This window comes from Lemur catta, chromosome 4, assembly GCF_020740605.2.
Source record: "Lemur catta isolate mLemCat1 chromosome 4, mLemCat1.pri, whole genome shotgun sequence".
Lineage (NCBI taxonomy): Eukaryota > Metazoa > Chordata > Mammalia > Primates > Lemuridae > Lemur > Lemur catta.
In genome coordinates, this window is record NC_059131.1 from 91,395,835 (window position 1) to 91,419,780 (window position 23,946).

General features: G+C 36.8%; 1 protein-coding gene across 3 annotated transcripts in view; it reads right to left on the minus strand.

Annotated features, from left to right (window-relative positions):
* The window catches only part of KCNIP4 (potassium voltage-gated channel interacting protein 4), a 1,084,926-nt gene that overhangs the window by 696,171 nt on the left and 364,809 nt on the right, over window positions 1-23,946 (minus strand). The gene's annotated exons all lie outside the window — the stretch shown is intronic.

Sequence of the window (23,946 nt, forward strand, 5' to 3'; positions counted from 1 at the left end):
ATCAAGGAGGGGGAAGATCTCTACAGTAGAACTACAAAACACTGAGGAAAGAAACTGCAAATGACACAAACAAATGGAAAAATATATCATGGTCATGGATTATTTAGTAGAATCAACATTGTTAAAAATGTCCATACTACCCAAAGCGATTTATAGACTCAATGCAATCGCCATCAAAATACCAATGTCATATTTCAGAGAGCTAGAAATAATAATTCTACACTTTATTTAAAACCAGAAAATAGCCTGAATAGCCAAAGCAATCTTAAGCAAAAAGAACAAATCTGGAGATACCATATTGCCAGAATTCAAGATACACCACAAAGCTATAGTAACCAAAACAGCATGGTACTGGTACAAAAATAGAGACATAGACCAATGGAACAGAATAGAGAACCCATATGTAAACCATCTTCCTACAGCCAACTGATCTGTGACAAAGCAGACAAAAAGACACAATGGGAAAAACAAGCCCTATTCAATAAATGGTTCTGGCAAAACTAGATAGCCACATGCAGAGGATAAAACAGGACTCATTTGTCTCACCACTCACAAAAATTAATTCAAGATGGATAAAATACTTAAATGTAAGGCATGAAACCATAAGAATCCTAGAAGAAAATGTAGAAAAAACTCTTCTCGATATTGTCCTATGCAAAGAATTTATGAAGACCCCCGAAGCAATTACAGAAACAACAAAAATAAATGAATGGGATTTGATTAAAATTAAAAAGCTTATACACAGCTAAGGAAATAATCAACAGAGCAAATAGACAATCTACCAAGTGGGAGAAAATATTCATAAACTCTATATCTAATAAAGAGTTAATATCCAGACTGTACAATGACCTCAAATAAATCAGCAAGAAAAACACAAACAACCCCATTAAAAAGTGGGCAAAATAATAGAAGCTTTATAAAAGAAGATAGACAAATGGCGAAGAAACATATGAAAGAATGCTCAACATCATTAATCATCAGGGAAATGCACATTAAAACCATAATGAGATGTCACCTTAGATGCCACCTTAGATGTCACCTGCTAGAATGTCTTTTTATTAAAAATCCCAAAACACTTGCTGATGGCTGCACGTGTGCACAGAGGGAAGTAAATGTCATTGGAAATCAAGCAGGGGAGAGAGGGAGGACAGGAGGGGCAAAAATCCACCTAATGGGTACAATGAACAGTATCTGGATTATGGGCACACCTATACCCCTGACTTAAGCATTACAAAAGCTATCCAAGTAACAGAAACATTTGTACCCACTTAATATTTTGAAATAAATAAAATGGGGAAAGACTACTGAAATACCTAAGTCCAGAGTGAGCTGACATTCACTGAGGGGCTATTCCACTTTAGACTCCAAACCAGACCCTGTTTTATATGCTATGTAAGAATCTTGTTGGTCATTTTTCCTGTTTATACGTGATCAAATTGAGGTACCCAAAGTTTTAATGAATTGTATATAGCTATATACTATTATAACAAATAGAGATACTGGGCTTTAAACTTAATTAGGTCTTCAGATTTGAAAATCTGCTTGTTCTTTTCACTAAACCATGTGGCTTCGCCAAATATATTTTTGTACAAATTCTAGGGGTCATGTTATCATGGAAGGGATCTTTTTTGTTTGCTTTTTGCTTTTACAAAACAGGCACATGGCCAAATAATTAAAAAAAGAAGTCTACATTTTATAGTATAAGCTCACACTGCCAACTGACAGCTTTTAGTAACAAAAATAGACCTTACACATACACAGCATTTATGCAGCTGTTTTCCACCAATGAGCCACAGCTAAAATTGTGAATGTGGACACTTCAACATGAGGCTCGTATCAGGTGAGAGTGTGCAAGAGTGGCTGTTCTCTCATTAGGGATGATCAGAAGTCAAAAATGATGGAAAAGAGCCCTATTATCTGTCAGAAGTACCCTCTAGAAATCAAGGCCCTTCTGATGTAAATTTGATTTAACATCAAAACAGAAGCTTAGGACACTAGAAAAAGAAACCTTGGAGAACTTGGTGGTAGTTAGTGTGTTCCACAATGGGATATATGAGAGGTGCCTGGTTATTAACAGGGTGACAGCCACAGACCTGCCTACCTCAAAGAGTGTTCCAGGGAAATCTTGGGTATCTAAGTCTTAAGGGGCCGGTTTTGTATGTCTGTGCCCCCATCCCACATATACTTTTTAGAAATTGCATTCTCTACCACTTTCTATGAAATTCATGATGTGCTTTTAGTATTTTAAAGCCCCTGAAAAACTCTGCTTTAAAGGAATAAAGGGTTTCTGAAAGTAATTTAGCCATAGAATTCTGTTATATGTTTTAAATTTAACACAGATTAACATCTCTGATGGAAAAGAGACACCTTTGGGTAATACTGATCTAAGATTAAACCATAATGAAGAATATTGTATGGCTCTGCCCATAATGGAAAACAGAACTTAAAGCAATAATTCTTCTCAAATTTATCAAGGAAATGTCTTTATATTCTAGAGACACCAACCTTCCAAGTACAAAATGATTTCCATATGGGTTCAAAATGTACTTTGTCAAGGGAACAGGAGAGGATTTCAAATAAAGCTGCCTCTAATCCATGTTAATTGAGCTCCATGAAAGCATGGGTAATGTTTCTTTCTCAACCCCCGAGTCCCAGGACCCAGACAGTTCCCAACACATGGGAAGCTCCATAAATATCCATGTGGTTGAATGAATGAATAAGTGAATACATAAAACTTTGCAATTAAGTTATACAGTTGATTTTCATTATTCACAGATTCTGTATTTGTGAATTCACCTACTTGCTAAAGTTTATTTGTAACCCTAAAATCAATATTTACAAAACTGTCCTGGTCATTTGTGAACATGGACATGCACAGGTGGCAAAAAAATAATTGAGTCATGCATATTCCTAGCTGAGGTCTGGCAAGGTGACAGTCTGCCTTCTTGTTTCAGCTCTCACACTGTAAATAAGTGTCCTTTTCACAGTGTACTTAGTATCATGTATTTTACAGTTTGTCTGCTTTTTAAAATGTTACCATATAAAATGGCCTCTACACATATGCTGAAGTTTTGCCTAGTATTCCTAAGCATTAGAAGGCTGTGATGTTCCTTATGGTTTTAGATAAGCTTTGTTCAGGTATAATGGTACAAACCAATGTGCTGTTGGCTGTGAGTTCAATATTAATTCAACAATACAAATAAGCTGTCAAAGGGGTATTTAAACAGAAACATACATAAAATAAGGTTATGTATTGATTGGATGATGAAAATGATTTTACCAGAGTCTCACAGGAATCTAACCTAATCTTGTATTCCCTCTGGGATCAATGGCTCAGTATTCACTAATTCAGTGTTCAAGATGACTTTATATAACATAAGTACCATAAATAATAATAACTGGTTGTACTTTGTGCTACTCTTGCACAGTTCGAAATCCCAGTAGGTTATTAAAGGCTCAAGGTAATTCCTGTAGAAAGGAAGACTAGTTTAACCTTGTTTAATCCATTGTTTACCAAACATTGTTGACTATGGAGCTAACTTTTTTATTTATTTATTTATTTTTTATTTATTGTTTTTTTTTTGAGACAGAGTCTCACTTTGTTGCCCGGGCTAGAGTGAGTGCCGTGGCGTCAGCCTAGCTCACAGCAACCTCAAACTCCTGGGCTTAAGCAATCCTCCTGCCTCAGCCTCCTGAGTAGCTGGGACTACAGGTATGCGCCACCATGCCCGGCTAATTTTTTCTATATATATTTTTAGTTGTCCAGATAATTTTTTTATTTCTATTTTTAGTAGAGACGGGGTCTCACTCAGGCTGGTCTCGAACTCCCGACCTTGAGCGATCCACCCACCTTGGCTTCCCAGAGGGCTAGGATTACAGGTGTGGGCCACCGCACCCGGCCCTAACTTTTAAAGAAGATATATTCTTACCTCACAGGACACGAATGAATGTTCAGTGGACAATGTGTGTAGGCCCTGCCTTCTGTTGAGGTCACAGGACTTAATATTCAGAGTATTTTAGAGCAGTACTCATGACCATAGATCAAGAGACTAAAAAATTTCAGTCTGAGACTCAGACATTTCAAATCCCCTGGGTACCTACAGTCTGATAGAATTTCCAGGCTGTGCTCTGAATTAGTTGTTCTTTAACTATATCCCAATTTATTGGAATTCCTGTGCTGATAAACTTGGTCTTATGTCTTTTCTTTCTTTTTCCTTTCTATGAAGGAATGTCTAATCTATTCCTGAACTTTATCCAGGCACTCAGGCTCTAGGGGAGGGCGGAAAGTTCACTGTATAAAAGTATAGCAAAATATCACACTTAAGGAATGCTAGTTTGATGAAAATTAGTTAACAACGCTCCCTTTCCACTCCAAATTTTCTATGGCACACTTTCTTTCATGTCTCTCATGGAGTCCCCATTGCTTTGCTGGCTGTCAAGCTGGGTGTTTCTCTGTAACCCTCATACTTGAAGGTAACAGTGGGCATTTTTAGAATCCAGCTAAGGGAAAGTCAATGCAATGATGACTTAAAATTAGCTAATGTGCAACAGAGTTTAAAATATGAAATTTACAATTTATATTATTAAAAAATCAATAGACATTCTCAATTTTGGCAACAATCATAAAAATTTACATAATGTAACCTAATGAACTGTGAACTGGTAGAAAATTTTTCTTATACAATAAAAGTAAATTTTTATCAATTCTACTATAAGCCTGAATTATTTTTCTATTCTCTCTATAAAAAATATAAAATCATCAAACACTATGCAAGCAGGAATTGGGAAAAATATTACACAGGTGCATAAGGCAGCTGTTATATTTTAAAATGTTACTATTTTAATTTTTTCATAAGTATATAATTTGTCAACTTTCCAAAATTTGCAATTGCATAACTTATAATATCTAATCCTAAATAAATATTTACTTTACACTTAGTTTTATATTTTAATTATGTATTCTTTTTCTTAAAGGGAGTCTTAACACCATATAATCATCTCCAGATCCCACAAAACCTAAATCTACTCTGTACAATAGTGCTATTAAATGATATCAAAAGCAAATTACAAGGCCAATTCAAAAATGGATATCTGGCAACATTTACGTAATTTGCTTGGTTATAGCTAATATGTCAGCTCAGATAGATAAAGGGGGTACCACTGACCTAGAGTTGGCCTGTGAGAAATTCTCTCATACACATGCACATACATGTAAAAATTTTAAGTAATTTTATAATGCTGCATAATAAATTACCAAAAATGTAGCAGTTTAAAACAGTATCTATTTATTATCTCACAGTGTGGTAGGTTGGAAGTCTGGGCAGACTTGATTGAGTTCCCAGCTGAGACTCTCACAAGGCTGACATCCAAGTATAGCTGGCTGGGCTCTTATCTGGAATTTCTGAGAACTAATCCACTTCCAAACTCACTCTGCTTATTGGCAGAAGCCAGTTCCTTCTGGTTATCAATCTGAAGCCCCCATTGCTTTGTTGGCTGTGAAGCTGGGTGTTGCTCTGCAACTAGAAGGTGCCATGCATTCCTTCTCGCATGGACCCCTCCATCTCCAAACTGTCAAGTACATTGAGTCCTTTTCATGCTTCAAATCTTTCTGGCCTGTTCTTCTGCCACTCATTGGAGAAAGCTCTAAATGTTCAAGGAATCTTAGAATTAGAGTGTGCCCGCCTAAGTAATCTCCCTATTTTAAAGTCAATTATGATTTATAACGTAACATAAATGATATTTCATCATATTCCCAGGTTGTACCCATACTTACTATGCAAGAGTGAGGAGTTATTGGGGGACATTCTTGGAATTCTGCCTACCACAGACATACTATTTATTGGGGTTACACAATTTTATAATGAAATAGTAATCTAAATTAAGAGAAAGCAAAGTTGACTCTTCACAGGGGGCTTGAACTTTGGTCCACAGAAAACTGAAATAATAAGTCAGAGAAAGCAAAAGACAAAAATAGATATAATCCCATAGAGCAGGAGAGAGAGAAACAGAAATAGACTTGCTATGAACCCAGTGACATCATATTCTTTTTTCTCTCTGATTCACTAAACTCTCAGACTTGAAATATTCTAGAATGTTTGTTTTTCTTAAAATGTATTTGCATTTCCTAATTGGTATGTTATTTCATAATTATACTCTGGTACCAACTCTGAGAGTTTGAGCCATTCTGTGTCTTCCTTTCCTGTTAAGTTGTTTATGCTGTGGAATGTTTGAGTCTATAATTAAATTATTGTCTCAAACAATTTAACCATACCCATGCATACATTAACATATCATTAAAATGTGGATAAACATAGATGTGTGCCATAGAATGTCAAGCTGAATGGGGCTCCACAGATATGGGTTGTCTTTTCTAATAACTGCTCTCAATTCTGGAGGTGGGAAAGGATGGAAATAACTCCAGGAAAAAGAAAAAAGGTTATCCCTACCTGAAATAAAGGGAAGGTATGATATGTGGAAATATTATTTAAAAAATATTTACTCTGATGCCTATTCTATCATGGAAAATATATTTTCTCATCTCCTTGATAGTGGGCCTAGCTATGTGAATTGCTTTAGTCAACAGAATGTGTGTGAACGTGATATGGAAAGGGACTTAAATGTATTTGCCATGTTTGGCTTGGCTCTTGTGCTTTGGTGATCCACTATGATAAAACCATGCCTCCTCAGACCAGGCACCAGGACAAATATATGTGGAAGAGAAATGACAAAACTTGCTGTCAGCTGAGCCTCCTAGCCACACCCAGTCTAGATTAGCTGAATCAGAGTCACCTGCAGACCTGTTAGTCTGAGGATAAATATTTGCAATTACAACCATACTGAATTTTGAGATAGTTTGTTACACAGCATTGTTGCAGCAATAGCTAACTAATACAAAAAAGAAAAGAAGAAAAAGAAAACTTAAGATACAGAATTATGTTTAAATCTGATTCAGCTAAATATGTACATATTCATATTAAATCTATAATTTATAGATTGCATCTATATACATGTGACACATGCATAGGCAGGTGAGTAGTATTTTCTCAACAGTGTATCACACTTTTAAAAATGCTCCCTTTGGCAGACAATTTCATGTTAAAATTTATATTTAAAGAGGTTCTCATATGATAACATTGCTCACAGTGAAATGCAACAACAGTGCAGTTGGAAGCATTATTTTTCCTTGTTGGGCTGTCAGTCACTGTAGTTTCTGGTTATTCAGAATTTCAAAGGGATCACATAACCCTACAAACATAGGCATATAGGCAAAACTGCTTTTTGGGAAGGCTATAACTTTCTAAATGAACCCAGATATATACAGATTGAATATCTCTTATTCAAAATGTTTCAGACCAGAAGTGTTTTGAATTTCAGATTTTTTGGATTTTGAAATATTTGCATATATATGATGAGATATCTTGGGGCTGGCACCTAAGTCTAAACACAAAATTCACTTATGTTTTATATATACCTTGTACACATAGCCTGAAGGAAATGTTATATGATATTTTAAATAACTCTGTGCATGAAACAAAGTTTGTGTACACTGAACCATTAGAAAGCAAAGATGTCAATCTCAGCCACCCACATGGACAGTCTGTGGTTACTCAGCACCACCATCATTCCTGACTCTGAATTTATGTGCTAAAATGATTGATAAGCAATCATTTTCTTATACTTATTCACACATAAGTATTTGACAATGAAAAATATGGCATACCATTAATTCAGAGAAAAAATAACGTGTTTAGGGTAACTATGCAGCACAGTAGCATCACCAGAATACCTGTGTCAGTTGTTAACAAAAGCGCAACAAACAACAGCAGGCTTTCAGTTGTAGCATCATATCAGCACTCAAACAATTTCAAATTCTGGAGCATTTCGGATTTTTGAATTTGAAATTAGGATGCTCAACTTTTAGTACATTTAATTTTGTGAGTTTTTGTTTCATTTTCAAAAATAAGAGAAAAATACTTGCAGATTATATCAAGGTCAGAACTGTCTCCTTGCATCAATATAACATCAAAGAAGAAGAGGACTACTGGGCCAGGAAGAACATTTCAAATGCACCACTGAAATAAATTTAAATGGCTGGGAATGCTGGCTGCAAAGCCTTCTATTTCAATGGTTGTAAAACCACATCACTGTCTGTATTGTCTTCTGACCATAAGATCTCTTGTCCTACTCACTCTGAGATTAAAAAAAAAAAAAATTGAGTAGCAGATCTCCACACAATCCAATTAGAGTGCTAATAAGGCATACCACCTTACAAACTTTTGTATGAGAAAAAATGAGATGGTTTAAAATTGCTGAGATCACAATAGCTAATTATTGGAGTAGAGGAGGAGAGGTGAGGCGTGTTGAGGAAATCAGTATTACACAAATGCCGTAACATGTAGGGAGAGCACACATGCATGTGGTTGAAACTAGGAAACCCTCTCTCACCGATAAAATTATTATTTAAGCATGCTTATCTTGTAAAAATGTTTAAATTTATACACTAGATTTAAATTATCAATTTTTTTTCCATCTATTTTTTTTTCCACTATTCACATTTTGGGCTGGATAATTCATTGTTGTGGGGGAATTGACCTGCTCATAATAAGATGTTTAGCAGCCTCTCAGGCTTCTACCCACTAGATACCAGAAGCAGCCACCTATTCTGGAGTTCTGACTACCAAATGTCTCCATACATGGCCAATTGTCCCTTGGAGGCAAAAGCACCCACAGTTGAGAAACAATAATCTAGATAAATACTATATAATATACTTTTTCTTCCAATAACATATGCTAATCCCAAGCACAAAAATACTCACAATTATATGTGTTTACTACTTGACAGATGCATAGTAACTCGTTTTAATCCTCACAAGAGTTAAATTACTTATATATTATTTATGACTTCTATATTATTGATAAGGAAATTAAATCAAAGAAAGGGTAAGTGACTGTTCAGGTAGGAAGCAGAGTCCGAATTTCAACAAAGGGAAGCAGGGCTTATTAGGAAAACGTCCCAAATGAAATGAATTTTGGGACATCATGATTCCAGAGGGGGCTTAGGCATATGGGCAGTGTCTCCTGTGGAGCTCTCTGCTCATCTGTGAAATCTGAGAGTGGAGCTATATGACCTCAAAGCTTCCTTCCATTGCTAACAATCTTTGAGTCTCTAAATTATAGGCAAACCTATTTGGCTGGATTTATTTCAATAAAGGCAAGCTCACCACATATCAGATAATGTCCAGCTATAGTGGCTCAGTTCCTAATGGCAGCCATCCATCTTCATTGATTTAAATTCATGCTCTTTTAGTGCATATATACCCTTAGACCTGTCTGCTCTGAGAAAATTCTTCAGGGAAGAAAAGACTGCTTGCAAAACAGTCTCACACATTTCTCCATGGATTTCATCACAAGGTCTTCAAGGTCATGACCAATCACAAAACACATTTGAACAAAACCCACAAGTTCTTTTTTCCCTAGTAGCCAATGGGACAAAGGAACTAAAAGCTGGTCAGATAACTGAAAAGATTAACATTTTAAGTAAGTGTGTGCTGGAAAACTTGCTCAATCCAAGCATGTTAAATACCTAGTAATGAACATTAGAAGGAGGGGGTTTCCTTACCTAAAATGACTACTTTAGCCCCCTTGTTCACAACAAATTAGATTACAGGGCATGAGAATATGCTACATTCCTTTTCATAACCTCACTGAAAATATCTCTTCACTAGTTTATGTGTCTCTAGCCTATCTCCTTCCTCAAAGAATCATTTCAGCTCATGCTAAAACCAGCTTTCTACTACAGTTCCTGCTCATTTCACACAATTCCTTAAAGCTTGCCACCTTCATTTGTCCCTGATTCTTGTCCATTTAATCTTCCTACCCATAGACATGATCCCATCCCTGTGCCCTTATAAATCCTAATGGAAAAATAAAGCTGTATATTTTCACCTACATGGTAGATTACCTTTCGGAGAGTAGAAGATTCTGGGAGAGGTTAGTTCTATGTTTATTGATTATGATCCTTGATAGAAAAATTTTTGCATAAATATACCATATTTGACATTTTCCAAAAAGAAAATATAGTTCTCAATCTTTCTGAGCCTTCCAAAGCCAGTACCACACAGTGCCATGTCTAGTCTCAAAGACTCCCTCCTCTCTCCCTTTCCATACTCAGACGTATTTAAAATGTTTTAGGCGGTCACTTATGGTCACTCATGGCATACCGAGATAGTTTTGTAACCCAATTACATTCTTGAAGATTTAAAAAACCAAGAACAAATAAAAATCATGCAAACACAAGCCACAGTTTTTATCTCATGTGTGTGTGTGTACATATATATAGGTATACACACATATATATGCACAGAGATAATAAATTGCTGCATATAAAAACTTATCATTAATTGATAGACAAAACTGAAAATAAATACATTTTTACTTTTTCATTTTAAACTCCAAAAATTTTCTTACAAGGGCATGATTATATTTGGAAAACATATATACCAGCTTAGATTATTCAAGAGGAATATGTGTTAAAAATAATAAAGTTGGCAGAAGATACCTAATTTGAACTCTTTGGCTCTTCCAGTTTTCAATGATAAATTTTCCCATATTGAATCATCGTAAGTTCTACTTGTATCCAATTCATAGCCAGTCCCATCATTACAATAGTAGAAATTTTCCCTACTGAATTATTAAATGATCTTTGAAGTTGGCTACAGTCCACAGAAATGTGACAATCCAATGCATTTTAGCACTGTGAACTGTTACCAAAAGACCAAACATCCTTGACAGCCTGATAAAAAATTAATTATTCTCCTTCCAATGAAAATAATGCAACGTGGCCAAAACCTGTTAAATGTGGGGCTTTCAGAGTTCTCAACTTCGTCTCTGTTGGAACAGGCACACTAGAATCTTGCATGAGTATTAAATAGCATATATAAAATATCTGGCCTTGCCTCACACAATGGATTACACCTTAGTTCCTTTCACTGGCCTAGAATTTTTGCTTTCCTCCCCCTTAAATGCCAATTCATCTTCAAAAACCAGAGGTAGCATTTCAAAGTAGAGGAATGGAAGAAATTTTGGGTTGTAAGAAAGGATATCAGTTAAGAGACAGTTACTTCAGATAGAGTAAAATACTCAGATACTCCAAGCAAGTTTTTCCCTCAGCTGAACATCTGTTTCCTCCTAGGTAAAAGTGGTCCAGTCCGGTCTAATTCTACCTCTTCACTGGGTTATTGTGAAGACTGAAAAGGCAGGAGAGAGAGGGCGGAGAAAGATGGCAGAATAGAGACCTACAGCTAGCATCACTCTGCACGAACACCAAATTCAACAGCTATCCCTGCAAGCAAGCACCTTCAGAAGAAGCAAAAATCAGGTGAGCAATCGTACTATCTGGTTTTAACATTATATCAAGCAAGAAGGGACTGAAAAGGGTAGAAAAGAGACAATCTTTCCTTGCCTACACTACCTCTCACCCACCCCTGGCAGTGCTGTGCCAGTGCACTAAGCGGGGAGAGAATCCATGTGCCTAGGGGAGGGAGACTGAAGTGACTGTGGTGCATTACATTGAAACTTGGGCCCTCCCTGGCACAGGGGAACACAGCACAGGGCAAAATTCTTCCAGTGCCTAAGGAGGGAGCATTTAGACCAGCCTGGCCTGAGGGAAATCCTGCACCCTGAAATCTGAGTTCCAGCTAGCTCCCCCACCAGATGTCAAAAAACATCCTAAGGCCTGCACTAAATTCATAAGGCAGTTGGGCCAGAAAGCTGCAGTCCTTGGGCAGTTCCTGCAGCTGCCAGTGGTGTTGGAGTTCACGTGACCCAGGGAAACACCAGTGGTGGTGGCCAAGTCAGTGCCAGTGTCGCCCCCTCCCCTTATCCTAGACAGTAGAGCTCAGAGAGAGTTCTTCCACTTACGGAAAGGAAAGGGAAGAATTCAGAGGACTTTGTTTTACAAATTGAGTACCAGCTCAGCCACAGTAAAATAAAGTACCAAGCAGATTCCTTAAGTACCTGAGTCCAGGCTGTAGTTCTTGGATGGCATTTCTGGATCCACCCTGAGCCAGAAGGAAACATGCTGCCCTAAAGGGAGGAAACTGGTCCTGGCAGAGTTCACCACCTGCTAACTAAAGAGCCCTTGGGCTTTGAATAAACATCAGACATAGCCTGGCAGCAGTCACCACTGGCTTTGGGTGAGATTGGGCTGGCTTCAGGTGTGACCTGGTATTGGTGGCCATGAAAGAGTAACCACATCATTCCTCCCCCAACTCCAGCAGCCCAGCATAGAGAGTGAGGGAAGAGATTGGGAGACTTTGCCTGGTAATCCAGGGAATTCTCTCATATCTTATTCAAGTCCACCAAGGCAGTACCATAAGCAGTCTGCGAGATTCACAGCATTACTGGGCTTGGGCTATCTCCAATGCTGAAACAGCTGCAGTGACCAAAGACTTAGATCACAACACTCAATTTCATTTGAATACCTAGAAGTCCTTCCCAAAAAGGAGGGGTTCAAACAAACTGAAAGATTAGAATAAACACCTAATTCTTCAATGCCCAGACATTGCTGAACATCCACACACATCAAGAACATACAGGAAAACATGACCTCACCAAATGAACTAAATAAATTACCAGAGACCTATCCTAGAATGATGGCGATATATGAACTTAGAGATAAAGATTTCAAAATAGCTGTCCTGAAGTAGTTCAATGACACAGAGAAAAAATTCAAAAGCCTATCAGAGAAATTTATCAAAAGAGATTGAAATAATAAAAAAATCAAGCAGAAATTTTGGAGCTGGAGAATTCAATTGACAAACTGAGAAAGGCATCAGAGTCTCTCAAGGGCAGAATTGGCCAAGCATAAGAGAGAATTAGTGAGCTTGAAGCCAGGCTATTTGAAAATACACAATTAGAAGAGAAAAAAGAAAAAAAAAAAGAATGAAGCCGATCTACAAGATCTAGAAAATAGCCCCAAAATAGCAAATCTAAGAATTATTGGCCTTAAAGAGGAGGTAGAGAAAGAGATTGGGGTAGAATGTTTATTCAAAGAAATAATAACAGAGAACTTTCTAAACCTAGAGAAAGATATCAATATTCAGGTACAAGAAGGTCATAGAACACCAAGCAGATTTAACCCAAACAAGGCTACCGCAAGGCAGTTACTAATCAAGCTTCCAAAGGTCCTAAGTGAAGCAAGAAAAAAGGAAAAAAAATAATGTATAATGGAGCTCCAATACATCTGGCTGCATAATTCTCAGTGTAAACCTTACAAGCCAGGAGAGAGTGGCATGACATATTCAAAGTGCTGAAAGAAAAAGGCTTACCATAGAATATTATATCCTGCAGAAATATACTTCAAATATGAAGGAGAAATAAAAACTTCCCCCCCAAAAAGCTTAGGGATTTCATCAACACCAGACCTGTCCTACAAGAAATGCTTAAAGGACTGAAAGAAAAGGACATTAATGAGCAATAAGAAATCATCTGAAGATATGCAACTTACTGGTAACAGTAAGGACATAAATATAGAATACTCTGTTGCTGTAATTGTAGGTAATAAACCACTTATATCTTGAGTTGGAAGACTAAAAGACAAACCTATTGAATATAACAACAACTTTTTGAGAGACAGATAGTTTAAAAAGATATGGATGGAAACAAGAAAAAAAAATAAAAAGCAGGGGTGGATGGAGTTAAATGGTAGAATTCTGTTAGATTTCTCTTTATTTATTTGTTTATAAGCAAAAATGTCATATGTTAAAAAAAACTGGTTATAAAATGTGTTTTGCAAGCCTTATGGTAACCTCAAATAAAAAAACCTACAACAGATACACAAAAAATAAAAAGCAAGAAATTAAAACACACTACCAGAGAAAATCACTTTTAACAAAGAAAGGGAAACAAGAAAAAAGAAAAAAATAACATATAAAGGAGCTCCAATACATCTAGCAGTTGACTTCTCAGGGAAAACCTTACATGCCAAGAGAGAATGGCATGAAATATTCAAAGTGCTGAAGGGAAAAAATCTTAACTATTGAATAATATATCCTGTATAAATATCCTTCAAACACGTAGGAGAAATAAAGACTTTCCCAGACAAACAAAAGCTGAAGGATTTATTTCATGAACATCAGAACTGTCCTATAAGAAATTACAAAAGGCGTTCTTCAATCTGAGAGAAAAGGATGTTAATGAACAATAAGAAATCATATAAAGACCTAGAATAGTCAAAGTTATCCTGAGCAAAAAGAACAAAACTGGAGGAATCACATTACCTGATTTCAAATTATACTACAGAGCTGTAGTAACCAAAATAGCATGATACTGGCATGAAAAACAGACAAATAGACCAATGGGACAGAATAGAGAACCCAGAAATAAATCCACACATCTATAATGAACTTATCTCCAACAAAGGTGCCAAGAACATAAAGTAGGGAAAGGACAGTCTCTTCAATAAGTGGTGTGTGGGAAAACTGGTTATCCACATGCAAAAGATAAAACTATACTCTTATCTCTTGCCATATACAAAAATCAAATCAAAGTGGATTACAAACTTAAATCTAAGACCTGAAACTATGAAACTATTAAAAGAAAACATTGGCAAAATGCTTCAGGACATTGGTGTGGGCAAGGACTTCTTGAGTAATGCCCCCAAAGCACAAGCAAACAAAGGAAAATTGGACAAATGGGACCACATCAAGCTAAAAAGCTTTTTCACAACAAAGGAAATAATCAAAATGAAATTGCAACCCACAGAAGGGGAGAAAATATTTACAGACTACCCATCTTACATGGAATTAATAACTAGAATATGTAAGGAGCTCCTATAACTCAATAGGAAAAAATGAAATAATATGATTGATTGAAAAATGGGCAAAGGATCTCAATAGACATTTCTCAAAAGATGACATACCAATGGCCAACAGGTATATGAAAAATGCTAAATACCATTAGTCATCAGAGAAATGCAAATTAAAACTACAATGAGATATCGTCATATCAACTTACCACAGTTAAAATGGCTTTTATCAAAAAGACAGGCAATAACAAATGCTGGCAAAGATGTGGAGAAATGTAAACCCTCTTACACTGTTGGTGGGGATGTAAATTAGTGCAACCACTATGAAGATCAGTATGGAGATTTCTCAAAAAAATTAAAAATAGAACTACTATTTGACCCGGCAACTCCACAGTTGGGTATATAACCCAAGGAAGCAAATTCAGTATACTGAAAACATATGTGCACTCCCATGTTTATTGAAGCACTATTCACAATAGCCAAGATTTGGAATCAACTTAAGTGTCCATTAACAGATGAATGGATAAAGAAATTGTGGTACATATACACAATGGAATATTATATAGCCACAAAAGAATGAATTCCTGCTATTTCCAACAACATAGATGAAAGTGGAGAACATTATGTTAAGAGAACTAAACCAATCACGGAAAGATAAATCTCGCATGTTCTCATTAATATCTGGGAGCTAAATATTAAAAACAATTGACCTCATGGAGTCAGAGGGTAGAATGATGGTTACTAGAGGCTGGAAAGGACAGTGGGAAGGGGAGAAAAAGTAGCGATGGTTAATGGGTGTAAAAATATGGCTAGATAGAAAAATCATGCTTAATAGCACAGCAAAGTGACTATAATCAACAATAGGTTAGAGTATGCTTTCAGATAGCTAGAACAGTGAAATAGGAATGTTCCTAACACAAAGAAATGATAAATACCTGAGGTGATGTATACCCCAATTATCCTGATTTGATTAGTTAACATTGTATGCCTGTATAAAAATATTCACATAGATTATACCCTACAAATACATATGTAACTATTATGTACCCATAATAATTAAAAATTAAAAAAAGGAAATGGCAGGGAAGAGCTTTTCTTTAGCCAATATGTTACAAAATATAGGTCTTCTTATTTTTAACAGCCAATAGGTATAGAACTAATGCAGTAAAATTCTATCAATGAATACTATGATTAGAAAGGTCAATTTAATATCTGGTTCCCCAAATTCCATTCATCTGAAGAAAACAAATGGTAGTTTTACCATTTAGTGATAACGCTTTCACTTTGACCTATAAACACAAAGTCTTGGAATGAAACTGCTGATTAATTACCTCAATAAAGGTGCTACTAGATACAATAGAAACAAAGGCCATAGACTATTTTTGCAAAAAGCAATAGTAATGAAAGATATTGGTCTTTTTCCTTTGAAATTAACTTGGTGGATTGAGAGATTACCAATCTTGCATTAGAGGAACTATTTTAAGCATCTAAAAATTTAATCAATTCAAGACAGACTAAACAGGTAGTACAGAGAGCACTTTGCTATTTCCTCCTGTTATCACAAAACATGATAAATCCTTCCTATGGAATATGTCTTGCCTGTATCCTGATCAGATATAACTATGGAGTTTGAAAGTCTCTAGGATTGAAAATACTTTCATTTTGAAAGTGGGGTAGAGGTTGAGGAGGATGTGTTCTCGTGACAGCAAAGCATATTTTTTAATACCTAGTTTTTTAGGCTTCTCTTGGCAGGTTGACCTTTCTTTGAGTAGCTTATCTTGCTGTGGAGGGCTATTCCCAGACCTCCTGGGGTTCACAAATCTAAGAAGAAGGAGAGCCAGAAAATCAAAGGGATGAAGGAACATTTAAACATTTAAAAGCAAAATAAAATTTCTGCTAAGTTGAAGGAGGGTGTAGAAGAACCACTGAAATTCCAAAGTTGTTTTAGAACCTTCTGCTTCGCATCCTGCTCAGCTGTCTTGAGAGAAGAAAGCAGCAAGAAACTCAGCCTCTTGGGGAATGAGCATTGGTGGTGACCAATGGGAAAAAATTAAATCTATCTTAAAAGGGCAAAGAAAACACTGATGAAAAAGGCCAGTCAATGCAGCATAGTTGTAGAATTCTCAGAAATAAATACCTGAAAGCTCAAAGTGTTTGAAAAATTCATTATGGGCACAGGTATGTATAGTCTGAAAATTGTTTATTGTGGAAAGATTGGGAATGTTCAAGTCAACTATAGCAGGCTTCAAATTGACACCCATCTCACTCCAGCTTTGTGTTAATTTTCACTCTGTAAATTGAAGTCAATATGGCAGCCTCATAGAGGTGTTGAGAGGATTGAATAAGATAGTGTGTATGAAAATATCTATTGTAATATTTTCGTATCTTACACCCCCAATGGAAGTTTATCTCTTTTCTCTACTACTCATGCTAATGCCAGAAAGCAGAGTCAAACAAGGGACAAAGAGACTTAGAAGGGCCTCACCTGTCTGGAGCCCTTTTAAGATGCACTTGCCCCACCTGAGACTGTCTAATCTGTTTGATGAGACATCTTAGTGGCTATGTGATCACAGGGCGTGGCCCTGAGATTTTTCTGAGTTTTGATTTAGTCAGTTGTAAAATGGGATCATAATAATTCACCATCTCATGGAGTTGTTAGGAGAATCAAATGAGAAAATGGAAGCAAATTTCTTTGTGTGTGAATATTAGCTATCATTATTACCATCATTGTTAGCATAGGGCAAGAGAATCAGAAGCTCTATCTTCCACCTTTCTCTTCTCTAATAAGGACACTTGTCATTGGATTTAGGGCCCACTGTAAATTCGGAATGATTTTATCCTGAGATCTTTACCTTAATTATACTCAGAAAGACCCTTTTCCCAAATAGAATCACATTTATACGTTCCTCAGGTTTAGGAAATGGACTGTGTGTGTGTGTGTGTGTGTGTGTGTGTGTGTAGGGGGACAATTCAACCCACTATGGGGAGTTAGAAGTTAAGCATAATAAATAGACACGCAGTATTATATAAAGTCATATAGTGATAAGTGCTCTAAAGAATAATTAAAGCCATATAAGGGGATAAGGATGAATGGAGGATGTTCTTTGGAGAGGGCAATCAGTAAAGGCCTCCTGTGAAGGTGACGTCTGAGCCAGGACTAGAATGAGAGAGTGAGACGTGCAATACGGGGGCATGTATTGGAGGCAGAGGGAGCAGCAAATGCAAAGAACTGAGCTCAGAAAGTCAAGAAAATCAGGGCGGCTGGTGGCACAGACAGTGAGCAGGCGGCCGTAGGGAAAGAGAGCAGGGGCTGTGCCAGTCACCGGAGGATGCTGCATTTTATTCCAGGTTTGATGGGGAGCCAGGGCCAGCCTGAGCACAGCAAAGTCATCTTCAACTTTAAGACAGATATTCTATTTTAAACCAAACCCCAGACTTCGACCTAAAGATTTAAACGTTGTTATAATATCCTTAACTAATTGGCTCTAATAATGAGACAGAGCTCCCAGAGCAATTCTTTGCCTGTGTTAGAACTATTATACATTCAGTTTTTCCTACCATTTCTTTGCGTCATCTTGTGCTTCACTGAACATGTCATGTGTTTGCATAAATGACTCCTTCTGGCTGCATGCCTGTCCCGCTCTGTGCCCTGCCTCTGATGTGGTTCATCCTGGTTTGTGTCACCTCCCCAGATAAGGTCACTCACTCTTCCTCTGTGCTCCAGGAAACTTATTTCCCTTCGTGCTTACTTTCCTGTACCATCACCGTCTGTTTACAGGCATGTCTCCCTCACGGACTGTACAATCCTTTATGGTCACATCTATGTCATGTTCATCTTCATAGCCCCAGGAACTAGCACACTGCACACTAGGCGCTGAATAAATGTTTGTTAAATGAGTGAATGAATCTTGGTCCTATGCAATTTGATTTTGTCTGGGTTTATAGAGTCTCTATCCCACCATTTAATGATTCATAGATTTTCTTCTTCTGTTGTTTAATGAATGAATGGCCTGTAGAGGGTTGGTATCAGGATGCAATGACCCTCTAAACATTTTACAAACAGTCCACTAGAGTTGCAAGCTGTTAGTTGCCTGTTGTCCTTGGCTCGCAAACGCCTCAAGAAGCAGATGAATGGTAGGTGTTTTCCCTTTGTTAAGTTTGGGATAATAGAGGCAGAGCAAGCTGCATTAACCTGTTTGAGGCCACTCACCGCGCCAATGCATCAGAGCAGCCAATCTGGGATGCAGGGAGCTGCTTTCTTCCACACCTGTGATGTACTGAGCTCACTGAGCCATGCTGTTTTTGTCACGCACTTGGATTCTGAAAATCAATAAAACCTGTGAACCATACCACAAAAATAAAATGCAGTGCAAAGAGTCTTCTCTGCTCCCTCCAATTACTCCAGCATGAACGGACCAGACAGCTGTGGTCGTCAGTGATACTTCCAGAGCAATGAGGTTTTTGAAACATTTATTTTCTTGATTCATCAAATTCTCCTGTTTGGATTTTCCCTAATAGAAACCTCAAAATTGAGCTTGTGAGCTGTGTTAAAGAATGATAATCCTGGAAATAAGGTCACAGAATAAAAATGGTTGCATCCTAAGAAATGAAAATGGAAAAAAAAAAAAAAAAGATACCTGAACCATTTTAAACAACATATATTCTCAGATATTGCTGGGGGTAAGAAACCTTTCAGATAGACCTCTTTAGAGTCTTGAGGCTTGAAAAATACCCTTCTTCAAATAAATATTAAATATATCATTATCCAGAGAATCTAAATGGAGAGTCCTTCATTATACATCTAGACAAAAATAGGATCACTGTGACCAACATCCCCAGTCATTCCACACGGTTGTCAGAGTTCATATCTCAACTCTGGATTCAGGTCCAGTGAGCCAGTCCATCAGAGGCTAGAAGCACACTGTGCCAGGTGTGTCTGTAGATACAGCTGTGGGCATAAAAAGCCAGGCTCAGTTAACCCTAGAATGATTTTAGGGACCAAATATTGTGAGGGAAAGAGAATCTTTTAGCTTATGTCTCAATATACTATTGAGATAAATTAATTTTGCTTGGTAAATTGTAAAGCCAACAGATTTGTTAAGGGGTGAGAAACGTGTGATTTGTGACAGAGTAAAAGTGCATTTTGAGAACACTGTGGAATGTTCATAGATTATTGGCTTTCAAGCTGGAAGAGCCTTTCAAGGATAATTACAATAGTGACGTTGGTCATCATCATGATGCTGACATGATGGCAATTTTTGTTTTACGTAGTTTTTTCATAGTAATACATGTTTTATCAACAAATATGTTAGGTACTGGGTTCAGTTATCACAACACATCTAATTTAGAGATTAGGACCATCTAGCCTAGAAGAGTTAAATGACTTGCTCCAGTTCCCACAGTTGATAACATTTCAGAGATGGCACAATAACTCAAGGCTTCTGTCTCCTTGGTTTGCAAAGGAATAAAAAGCCAATTTTCTGAGGGTGGTTAGCCTCCTCAAGGATGGGATCATACATTTTTTTTTTTTCCTGGGCAATTTCAGAAATGATTGGCAATTTACTGTTTATTCAAACTTCCAGTTACCTTGAAATAACTCTGTCGGGCAGTTAATTGCAAAGGGTCTTCTGTGGAGCACTAATTCAAAAACAAGTCAGTAGATATTAGAACAATATAAAAATTTGTTAAAGATATTACTGAGTTAAGCTAACTTAAACACATTATTTTACCGTAGAAGTTACCCCCACCATCTTTAAAATAAATATGTGCATTGCATATTTTCTAGTAGTGGGTAGAGTAAGCAGCAGTTCCTTAATGTGGTTGATCATGTGACTGTTTATGTCATATTTCCCTTGGATAAATATTGAGGTATACTTTCCCAATGAAAATTTTAATGTTCTATGGAGAAAGACTTTCCTAGAGTTAATAGGAGGGCTGTATGGAAAGTATCCAGCCATGTAACCATTCTCATTACATTAATAATGGCTGGATACTTTCTGGACAGTCCTTGCATATACCACTAGTAGATGATACTGTGACAACACTGATGTAATTACCTTGGCTATTCTCCACCATGGATATTACTAGAATCACATTATTTCACACTTGTTATTAAGATAGTCAGAAAGATGAGAAGAGTAAAATGCAATATTGGGAAAAAATGCAAAACCAAAAATTGCCACCATATCTACTTAGTCTACAATATGGCTATTAAAAATGTTTGTTCTGTATGAAAAAGAAAATTATGACTCCTGTAATTTTCATTGGCCCTTTTATGAAAACTTATTCTCTTCCAAGCTCCCTGATAATTAATGTTTTGCATCTTAAATCAGAAAACTAGAGAGAGAAATGTGTCTCAAGGTCATGGAACGGAGAGTAGGAAGTCCCAGATGAACTGAAATTCCCCAACTGGGTCTCGTTAGTACCATTCTCTGGCCCAGAGTGCTGCTTGGTAGTTCTGTGAGGGCATCCTTTTGAGATAACAGAGCATCCTAGGCATCTTCCTTCTATTTTCCAATTTTGGATCCAAAGTCAAATGTTTCCCAAATGACTTAAATTGAGACACTTAGGCCATCGAGATTTTAGTTTCCTGCCTGCACTTTGACACTAACTATAGAAAAATAAGGTACAAAGGAAGAAGTGGGGATCCTTCTACCACAGGTTGTCAGGTGCTAGATAGAGCAGCCAGCCATGGAAAAAGGCACATGGGACGTATGGATGATGGGAGATGAGAAGGGACTCTGAGATTAATCCTATGCCTTCTGGCTGAGAGTCTGAATAGAAGGTACTGTGAGGGAAGGTGGTTCTGATGCTTTTTGCATTTTCAAAAGAGATTATATCCGTGCTGTGGCCAGAGGCGCCTGTGTCCTGAAACTTCCCATAAACCAGGGAGGATAGTACATCCAAGGGCTGTGCTACAAATCAGCTTTGGCATGAAATTCAGTCTGTGTTTTTCAGGATTTAAATTTATCAAAGTAATACCAACCATATACTGTTAGTCTCATTAGGGAGTTCTGCCATATGAGGTGACATTACCAAGGAAAAAAGTCTAGGTACAAAGGCTAAGGACATCAAGGCCCTCTACATACCACAATCAAAAGTGATGATTGAAGGCAAATGATTATTTTTGGCTGTTTAGAGCCATACCATTATAATACATTAATTGAAATGTGAAGCAAAGATTACACAGATTTTTCTTTGCTGGATGTTTAACATTAAGGCTTTGGTGACCAAAAAGAGGCATGGTTACTGTGAATGGTATTAGCAGTTCTTATGTTGGTTGGCAATTTATTCTCTGAGGATCTGACTTTCTAAAGCTTGGCCGTCCTGCCAAATGTATTTCACTGAGTGAATAAAATTGGATTGAACCTACAATACATAAGAATCTTTTTCTGTAACTTTTTACCTAGTGAATAAGAATATAGGATTTGGAATCGAGGACCTTAATTTATGTATGGTTGGCCATCTACTTTGAACAAGACAAGTTTTCTAAGCCTCTGCTTTCTCAACTGTTAAACAGCTACCTAAATAAGTCTATTTATGGCCAAATGGAATGAAAACAAGGCCCTAGAACAGTAAGCAGCACAAAATCATCAAAATGGTGAAAAATGATTATAATAATGATACTTACCTACTTATAAGGCTAGAAGGGAACTCGAGCTTCATTAGACCCAAATCTTTCACAATTTGAATGAGACTGAGTTGCTAAGATTAAACAGTTTCAAAATGCTTGTGTTTATCAGACAACATATTGTAAGAGCCACCCCCCCTCCATTTGCCAAGCTCTGTGGTAGGCATTGGCCACTGAAAGTTACATCTTCTCCATGAATTCATATATACTACTTATTCACATCCAGATTTGGTCAAGAAACAGTTGATGGCATCTGTCCCTTGAGGAGTTCAGAGTCCACAGGAGAACAATCCCCATGATATAATGGAGGGCTCAACAGGGTGTTGATGGAAGAACAGAAAGAACAATGACTCTGCCAGGAAACTCACTTCATAGGAAAGGTGGTGAATTATTAGGTCTTGCAGGAAGAAAAGTATTAATGTCAACCATATTCTTATAGGGTAGGCAGAAAGAATATCAGCCCTATTTTACTAATGAGAAAACCAAGAACTTGAAAAAAATACACTATTAGTCCATGGTTCCATGACATATTAGAGGTAGAGTTGGGACTAAATATCAGGCCCTGTGATACATATTCACTGCTATTTCCACCTTTTTTCCCACTCTCCCACACAAGTACTATCTAAGTTTGCAGAAAGAAATGAGTTCAGCAGTTTAATTCCACTGAAGATAACTTTTAGGCTTAAATTCTTCATTTTTCATGAATTATTTCCTCTTACTGGATTTATGCCCTTACTTGATCTATTTCATTCCCTTTGACTTTCTTGTTCTTAATCACATGATGCTTCTCTGAGAATATTTCATTCTCTTTTTGTTTATATAAATTTATTTTCCTCCCCTGGGAAACTAATTTATATAAATTCCAAAACAAGCAAAGCATGTAAATGCAAATGTACTTCCAATGATACTTTTACTGATGCCTAAACTGAAATTTGTTTCACTTGGTGTAGCCTGATGCAAAATTTCCTAACCTTAAGGTCATGTTTCATTGGGCCATTCCAATTGTGAAATGAACTCTGCATCTGATTTTCAGATTACTGGATCTACATGTTTACCATAACTCTGATTAAAGGTCATTGCAGCAAACAGACCATAGCTGTTTTGCAATTGAACCTTATTAAAATTTAAAGTGTGTCTATAAATACATAAGTGCCTATTATAGATCAAAGTTCAGAAAATTAAATATTCACAAATATAGTTCATTTTACAAAACCACAGACTCTAAATTGCCTAAGCCAAATAACCTTAGTATTTACTACCAAATAACCTTAGTTATTTCTGCAGCAAGTATATTGTGCTCATGTTAAGAAACTTTTTTGTAGTTTGAGAAAAGTTTTTATTCTATTAAATACCTGAAAAATTCAGCAAATATAGCTCTTACTTATGGGACACTGTTGTAATGTTAATATCTAAACCATAGTAGGCTACCACTTGATATTAGTTAATGTATCATCAAGGACCCATTTTGAGTTTATTTATTTCACTGATCAACTTGATCCTTAACCTTCGA